We start from the raw sequence: 8,251 nt of genomic DNA, 5'->3' as shown, positions 1-8,251 counted from the left end.
TATCACTGATGGTGTGGATATCGCTGTATTCCAAATGTCATAATTCTCTTAGTTTTACATTATATTTTAATTAAATTGTTTGATTTTCAATGTATTCTACTGCTATGTGTGGACTTGGCCTTTAATCATATATTCTGTTTTCATACTCTATCAGCATTAACAAAAAAATGAGTATCTTAAAAACTAATAAAGCATAAGATACTGTTTGTTGACTTAAAAGGGGAATTTTGACAAACACTAAATGCTCATCAGAAATTAACTAAGAGAGATGCTATGAATATTTGCAATTGTGCAATTTTTTTTTCTGTAGATAGAGTTTAGATTGTAAATAATCTCTGATTCATGTATATCGTGCAGCATTGCTTTTTATCTTGCATATTTTCTTTCAAAATTCAATACGATGTAGTCAATTAATTGAAAGTGTAGATTCTCAGATCCAACTTAGATGAGAACAATGACAGTTACTTTGCTAAATATACTTTTACTAGTTTTGTTTACAAGAAAGAATGATGAATATTTGATTTTCTTTTTTAGAAAAGACAGATGAGAAAGATTCTAATTAATAAGAGTAGAACATCACATATCTCAGTCAGTCAGTGATATCTTCATCTTCTTTTTCCTTGGCTACATCTTAAAAATCTACTGTAACTTTTCAGACAGTAAGTTTTTTAGGATTTTGTGCAATTCCCTTTTATGTCCTGACTTTGCAAGAGAATACTTTTCCCTGCCCTTTCCATCTCAGCTCGCCAGACTGGCAGGTATTGCCGAAACCGACGTGTATGAAACATACTCGCATTTATTTATGCATCATGGCGTATCCCTTTCCGAAAATTAATCAGCAGTCCGAAATTTGTCTGGATGATTTTCAACCAGCGTCTGCTCACATTTAATGATGTGAAATCATGCTTTTTAATAGCGGCAGAGGTAAACAAAGCTATGAGGGAACTCAAAGGAATTCAACAGAGAGCTGTCCACCTCGTGGCCCATCCAGGGCTGACGGCGAGCTATGATTTCACCCGGTAATTTGCAATGGAGTCGACTTTTCCTCCATCCTGGCTTGAGTCCTCTGGATAGCGTGTAATGCAGTGTGTCGTATTTGAGGTAAATTGTGTGATTTTCGCTGAGATCGGGTGTCTAGTACCTGATCCGTTCTGCTGCTTGACGAGAAATGCTTCGCCTGGCGGTGTACCTTTCTCTTAGCTAGGAAACCCACTCTCTATTCAGGGTCATTGCCCTGCCATAAGGTACCCTGCCACTTGATGTTGAGAAGGACAAAAAGTGAAAGAACAAAAAAAAAATCATGGACTGGGGACTGCAAGCAAAACTTTCATGTTTAGTCAGGAGAGAACTAAAAGGACTTAATTTTAAAGGATATGATTTCGAATTAGTACCTTCTTCCCCCTTTTGAGGTTTTCAGTATTCGCATCGTGATGTGGGATTGAGGATGAAACTGATTCCCACAATGTTGACTGTGGAGTTGATACCTTCTGGCTCCCAATATTAAAAAAAGTTAACTTTGTCCACATGAAGTATTAAGCTAGGATCCATTTAGTTAAAAAATTATAATGGTTTTTAGTGGTAAAATTATCATTGCTCTATTGACAACCAAACCAAGCCACTCGTCTTATTCTGCTTTATTGACTCTCAGCCTTGCACTTATTCCAATTTTATCTACCCTCGATGCTAGGGTAGGCAGCCAGTGAAAATGAATTTGTTTTATCAGGGTATGGAAATCCAAGCAGAATAAAGATTGTGTTACTCCCAGCTATTTGTCATGATTTTTTTTAAGGTGTCTGATGAAAGGGGAATAAATGAACTTTTTTTTAAAGGTTATTTTATTTTCTCTTTGAAATTCAGAGTCAACCACCAAATGAATTGCTGGAATCCTCTCTTCACATTGTCTTTACCCATTCATGTGCTATTGGAGTATTTATGTTAAAGTTATATCAAATGAAATAGAGTAATGTAAGTTTTGCAACAATGTGCCACTTATGAAATATTGAATGATTTGAGAATTTTTAGTTTCATTGTTTTCTTGAATACACTGGGTAAGTCTAATGAATAAATATTAAGCAGTTAGGGAGAGCAAACTTATTACAGGTGGCGTCTCGCCGCGCCCGGGGCCACAAGAATTTGTCCAGGACGATGATGCGAATGATTTTCCCCTTCAACATATCTTGCGGGCCGGATGCGGCGGGTTGCGATTCAACCCGCTGAGGTTGGGACGGCGCGCTCGCGAGAGCAATGCAAAATGGCAGACCCACACTTTGAGAATCGTCCTGCTGCGGTTGGGACGGGATCATTGCAAAATGTAGACATCTGGCAACAGTCTTGTTTTGTGTTTTTTAATAAAGGTATTTGGTTTCTTGGTGTTGAACTGCCATATTTTTGTATTTGCTGAAGTATTGATTTGTTTTGATTTAAGGGTGATGAAGAGTAGATCCAAGCTTTTTGAATTAGTGGAGAATATGCCTTGCCTAAAACTATCACATCAATAGGTGAAAGGAAAGATTTGCTAGTAGATATGTACCGCCAGTCTTGCAATTTTTTTTTTTTGGGGGGGGTATAATAAAAACATGTAGAGGTTTACCCTCAGGTCGAGTTTATTTTTATATAAATTGAAATTGAACCAGCAGAAAAATCATGAAAATTTCATGAGAGAATGGCATTTATGTCCAATTTACTTTATTTTCCTATTCCAGATTTTGCAAATTGTACAATGAAATCAAATTATACTTTACAAACATACATACAGATCTTACAAGCAATATAAATAGTTACATGTAAAGTATTGAATGGAAATGAAAATTATGACACTTTTCAGTATCATCTTTTTTGTCAAATAATGATCAACAGATTGAGCTTATTATGTCAAACTTACAATTCATCATTTTGTAAAACTAGTTTTAAAATATTTCAGTGTTCCACATATTGGGATCAGACTTTCTTATTCAAATAAGTTGTATTAGGATCATGAGGAGCTAAGCAAAATTTTGATTCTTGGGACAAAATTTGAAATGATGTAATAACATCATTAACCCACATCCTAATATCATTGGCTGGTATCTGTACCTTAGCCAGTTGGTGAATAATATAAAAGCAGATCATTTGTTGTAGCAAAGTAGTAAACTGTACTAACATAGATGTTCAGCAAGCTGTCTTATCTACCTGCATTGAAAAATTGAGTGACATGTAAGGTGGTGAATTATAATCATAGATAATGTAAAAATGAAGAATACCGGAAATAAAATATATCTCTCTTCAAGGTTGAATATTATGGAGAAAAAAAGGAAATAACAAGATGTTTGCCTTTGGGAGGTGAGAGAACTAGAAGGAATGTTATTTGGGGGTCTATTGTATACATGAACAATCAGGCAAACGGATACATTGTGAGGAACTGAAGTAGAAAATAAATGATAAAGCTACAAAAGTCTGATAAAAATGGATGTTTTAGGATGAGGAAGATTGTCAAGATGAGTAAAAATAGAGGAGATAACAAGAGCTAGAGGCATGTGAGGAAGAGTTTCACCTGCTTCTCGTAGCCACATGACCGAGCAATAAGGCACTGACATCAGAACAGACCAGCTATGCGACAATGCCCAGGCATAACCCCGGCTGCGGCTGGCTGCCTCCGGAGTGTCAATTCCTCGGCCAGGGTTCAGCATCCCCTCGTAAAATGGCCCAATGTCAATACATCCGGTTAGTGAGCTTTAAAGTGACTGACTGTTGTGAAATTAAAATTGATTTTGCTCAATGTTATGCCAACGAATGTTTTCTTTTACATTGTGCGGCGGGAGAGCGAGCCCGCGGGGCACGACGGGTGTGACTGCCGTGCACAGGGGTTATCGATGCCCCCGGGCGTCTCGCCGCGAAGGTCACTGCCCTCCCCGCATCATTCATGAGCTGGAAATATAGTCGGGCATCCCCCTCTCCATCTCGGGTGAATGCATCTCGTATTTAATCCGTTTATTGAATTAACCCCTGGCTTAGTTAAATGAAATGCCTGAGGGGAGGAACATGGTCTGTACAGTCGGTTCCTTCTCTAGCTCCTACCAATTCTCTTTCTCTCCTCTCTTTTCCCCCACGATGCTATTCACTCTCTGACAATCGGGGGCCCGTCTGAAGTCTCGTGCCACAGCTCTAGGCTCCCCTCAACCGGCTTCCAATTTCTCTCATTTCATCTTTATTCCCAGCTCCATTAACACAACTTGCCAGGCTGGACTAGGTTTGCATGTCTTGCTACAATTACTTCTCACACAGCCATAGGTACTCTATTTGAAATTGTATTGATGCTTTTGATTTGCTTAGAACTCTAACAATCTTAAAATCTCATTTTTCTTCACCAAGCTCGTGTAAATGATGCAAAAATGTGTCAAGATTTTCCATAATATTCAAATTTTTATGTTTTTGCATGCATGATTCGTATACTCTGCATCATATGGAGCACAATTATTAACAAGTTACCATATCTATACTTTAGAAATAAAGGATCAAATTTTATGCAGCATGGCTAAGGTTTTTTCCCCTATACTGTGCCAAATTACACAAAAAATTAAAGGGGACCATTTGACTATTTCCCAGATATTTTGCTAATGATTTATTTACTTTCAGCTGGTTTTTATAAAGTCATTCAATTTATCACCAAGCTATATTCCATAAAGTTCTAATCTGCAAAAATGGCAATAAACAGCAATGCCTGAAACTAGTTTAACATTTGGTCTTTAACTTTGTAACCGTAATTCATTATCCATTACCAAATCCAATAAAGTATGATTGAAAATTGTATGATAGTTATGTACTATTTCAGAGAAAGTAGCTGTATTCAATTCAATACTTTGATTTACTTAGTATTGGAATTTTGCTTGCCAAGGCAGAATACTGGAATGCATATTCAGATTGATTTTTGAACTGCAAGGAGACTTTAATTTAAAATGCTCATTTAGATGTGAACCATACTCTATGCCCAAATCCAGAAAATATTCAGAAAAAGCCAAAGAGGTTAGTATTTCTGAGTGACCAATTCATGCTAAGAGTATCACCCCCACCCCGATATCCGTCCTGATTATTATGCAATCTGGATTCTTAATTAGAGGCCTGTTTTACAGTATATTAGTTATTGCCATGGGATAGAATTATATTTCGACTAAAAATTACAAGGGGTAATGGTTAATACTTAAGTTGTGTGCCCTCTCCCTTTCCAACATGTTGTAATTATACAAGCCAGAGAAAAATAAAAATGGTTAAGGTCAAGTCCAAAACGAATATTGATTTTGAACAAATTTAGAGGAAAAAGTGTAATGCTGAAAATTTAGTCAAATCCGGAGGTAAAATAAAAAACGTTATGACATTTATTAGTTTTGCTTGTTTTTCGTATGAAATGCACATCACATTGTTATGCAAATGAAAGAATTGATTGCATTACTTTTTATTCAAATCACACATTTATTGGGGCAGACTTTTACTTTGAAATACTGTTTAAAGGACAATCCATCCTAACAAAAAAATGATTTGAATAAAAAAATGAAGAATCCACCAAGCATAACACTGAAAATTTCATTAAAATCAGATGTAAGATAAAGATATGACATTTAAAGTTTCGCTTAATTTCACAAAACAGTTATTTTCACATCCTGGTGTGTATGCAAATGAGGCGACTGGTGACGCCATCCACTGACTATTTCTTTTGTATTTTATTATATGAAAATTCTTATTTTCTCCTGTCAAAGTAAATTAACGATAAATTCTTCCCTGAACATGTGGAATTAGCATTGTTTAATACTATATAGTTCAGTCAAGTTGGTCCTTATTGTCAAATCTGTAAAAAATGAAATATTGTATAATTTAAACAATGAAAAAAAAACAAATGAAATAGTGAGTGATACACATCATCGACTGTCTCATTTGCATATCACTGTTTTGTGAAAAATAAGTGGAACTTGAAAATGTCATAACATTATTATGATGAAATTTTCAGCATTTTGCTAGTTTTACTTTTCTGTATTTATTCAAATCAACATATTTCTGGGATGGACTGACATTTAATTCATTCAATTCTTCTTAAAACTACTCACATCCCAGTCCATGGAGTAGTTTTTTAATTGATGTACTCATATCTAATCTTTAACTTGGGGTGTGGGTTTTAGATTAGACTTGTCTTTCTGTTCCTTTTCCCTGATTTTTTTCAAAATAAACCCTGTGTACAGTAAAACCTGCCTTTAGAGACTACCTGTCTATCGTGAAAACGTGTATGATTGTCTTCCATTTCAAAGGAATATGCATTAACCTATCTTTAAAGGTCACTTTTCTCCAGTGGCCACCATTTCTCTTTCCCTTGGGTGCATAAATGAAGAGGTTTGAATTTTGTATTTGTATGGTATGTATTGAATTTGTAAAATAAATTACATTGATTGAATTAATTGAAAGTAAAAGTTTTTATATTTGATAGAACTCAGTTCAGTAGGCCACTCTAATCTTTCATCTGAGGTGATTTTTGTCAGTTCATACCCAATATCCTAACCTTCCTAGTTACTCACATCATACTTAAAACAAAAATGATGAGTTATTTTTCTTCATTCTCAATAAAAGAGAAATCCTGGATGGGTAGCCATGGCAGGAGGAGGTACACTCTCCAGTCTGGAAAAAGCCCTCTATTGGTCAAATGCATAAAGGTTGTACTTCCCCTCTTCACTCAGGCTTACAGATGCATCTTACAAATGCACAAATGTTTGTATGATGAAATTATGTGAATTGAATACCCTTCTTTTTGAATTTTCTATCTTTATCTTTATATGTGGGATGTACATGTAGTACTGAACATAACATGCTAATTTTACAGAAAGCAAATGTAACTGCTATTGGAAGGCTTTTCTAATTGAATGTTACTTTTGTAATTACATGTATCCTACCCACTGATATTACATGTTAGTTTATTATCTATTGTGATGATGATAAAATGCTTTGCATGAAGAGCTTATACAATCTGTGCAACCACTAATGTTTTTTTCTTCTTCCTTTTAAAGGACAAGTCCACCCCAAGAAAAATTGTATTTGAATAAAAAGAGAAAAATCCAACAAGCATAACATTGAAAATTTCATCAAATCGGATGTAAAATAAGAAAGTTATGACTTTTTAAAGTTTCGCCTAATTTCACAAAACAGTTGTGAATGCACATCCTGGTCGGTATGCAAATGAGGAGACTGATGAAGTCATCCACTCACTATTTCTTTTGTATTTTATTATATGAAATATACTAAATTTCTCATTGTCAAGTGAAACAGTGATCAATTCCTCCCTATACATGTGGAATTAGCATTGTTTAATACTATATGGTTCAGTCAAGTCGATCCCTACGGTCAAATCTGTAAAAAAATAAATATTGTATAATTTAAACAATAAAAAACAAAAGAAATAGTGAGTGATAGACATCATCGACTGACTCATTTGCATGTCACTGAGTTGTGCACATCACTGTTTTGTGAAAAATAAGTGAAACTTTAAAATGCCATAACTTTCTTATTTTCCATTCGATTTTGATGAAATTTTCAGCGTTATGCTAGTTTGATTTTCTCTATTTATTCAAATCAACATTTTGCTGGGGTGGACTTGATCTTTAAAGAAGGGGTGTAATGTTATTCATCATAATAAAAGCAAAGTCATAACAATGATGTCCGCTAAATTTATTGAATAACATTCTTTCATTTTAATAGACTTATTTTGTCAAAACTGCATATATGCAAAATTTATGTATAGCTAAAATGTTTAATCTGAATTCATTTTCATTGTGAGTTAAATAATCAATTTAAGCAAATTCATTTTAACGTTATTACATAAGCAATAACTAACAAATTTTGTTGAAATATCAATTTACATTAATTAATGTTTATAAATAATTACTTTTGAGAAGAGAATTTATAAAGAGAATTCCTTACAATGATTTCATTCACATATTTCGTAATTTTGCATTCAAGTTTTATTCTCTCAACAAAGACTCAAGGGGAATTCCCTCTACCGCACCTAAATGAGATAGAAAAGGTTCACCCATTTCAGATGAATTATCAAAAATTGATAGTAATGTCATCTCTGACTTACCCTTCCTTCATGCATATCAACTGATTAATGAATTACAGGTGTGGTGAGACCTAGTTATCGTAGTCTTTCTTCACAGACCCCATATTTCATATTTTGAATTTAAAGGACAAGTCCACCCCAACAAAAAGTTGATTTGAATGGAAAGAGAAATCCAACAAGCAT

The sequence above is a fragment of the Lytechinus variegatus genome, chromosome 5 (genome assembly GCF_018143015.1).
Source record: "Lytechinus variegatus isolate NC3 chromosome 5, Lvar_3.0, whole genome shotgun sequence".
In the NCBI taxonomy this organism is placed as follows: domain Eukaryota; kingdom Metazoa; phylum Echinodermata; class Echinoidea; order Temnopleuroida; family Toxopneustidae; genus Lytechinus; species Lytechinus variegatus.
The sequence above is the reverse complement of the archived record's forward strand: the minus strand, read 5'-3'. Positions refer to the sequence as shown.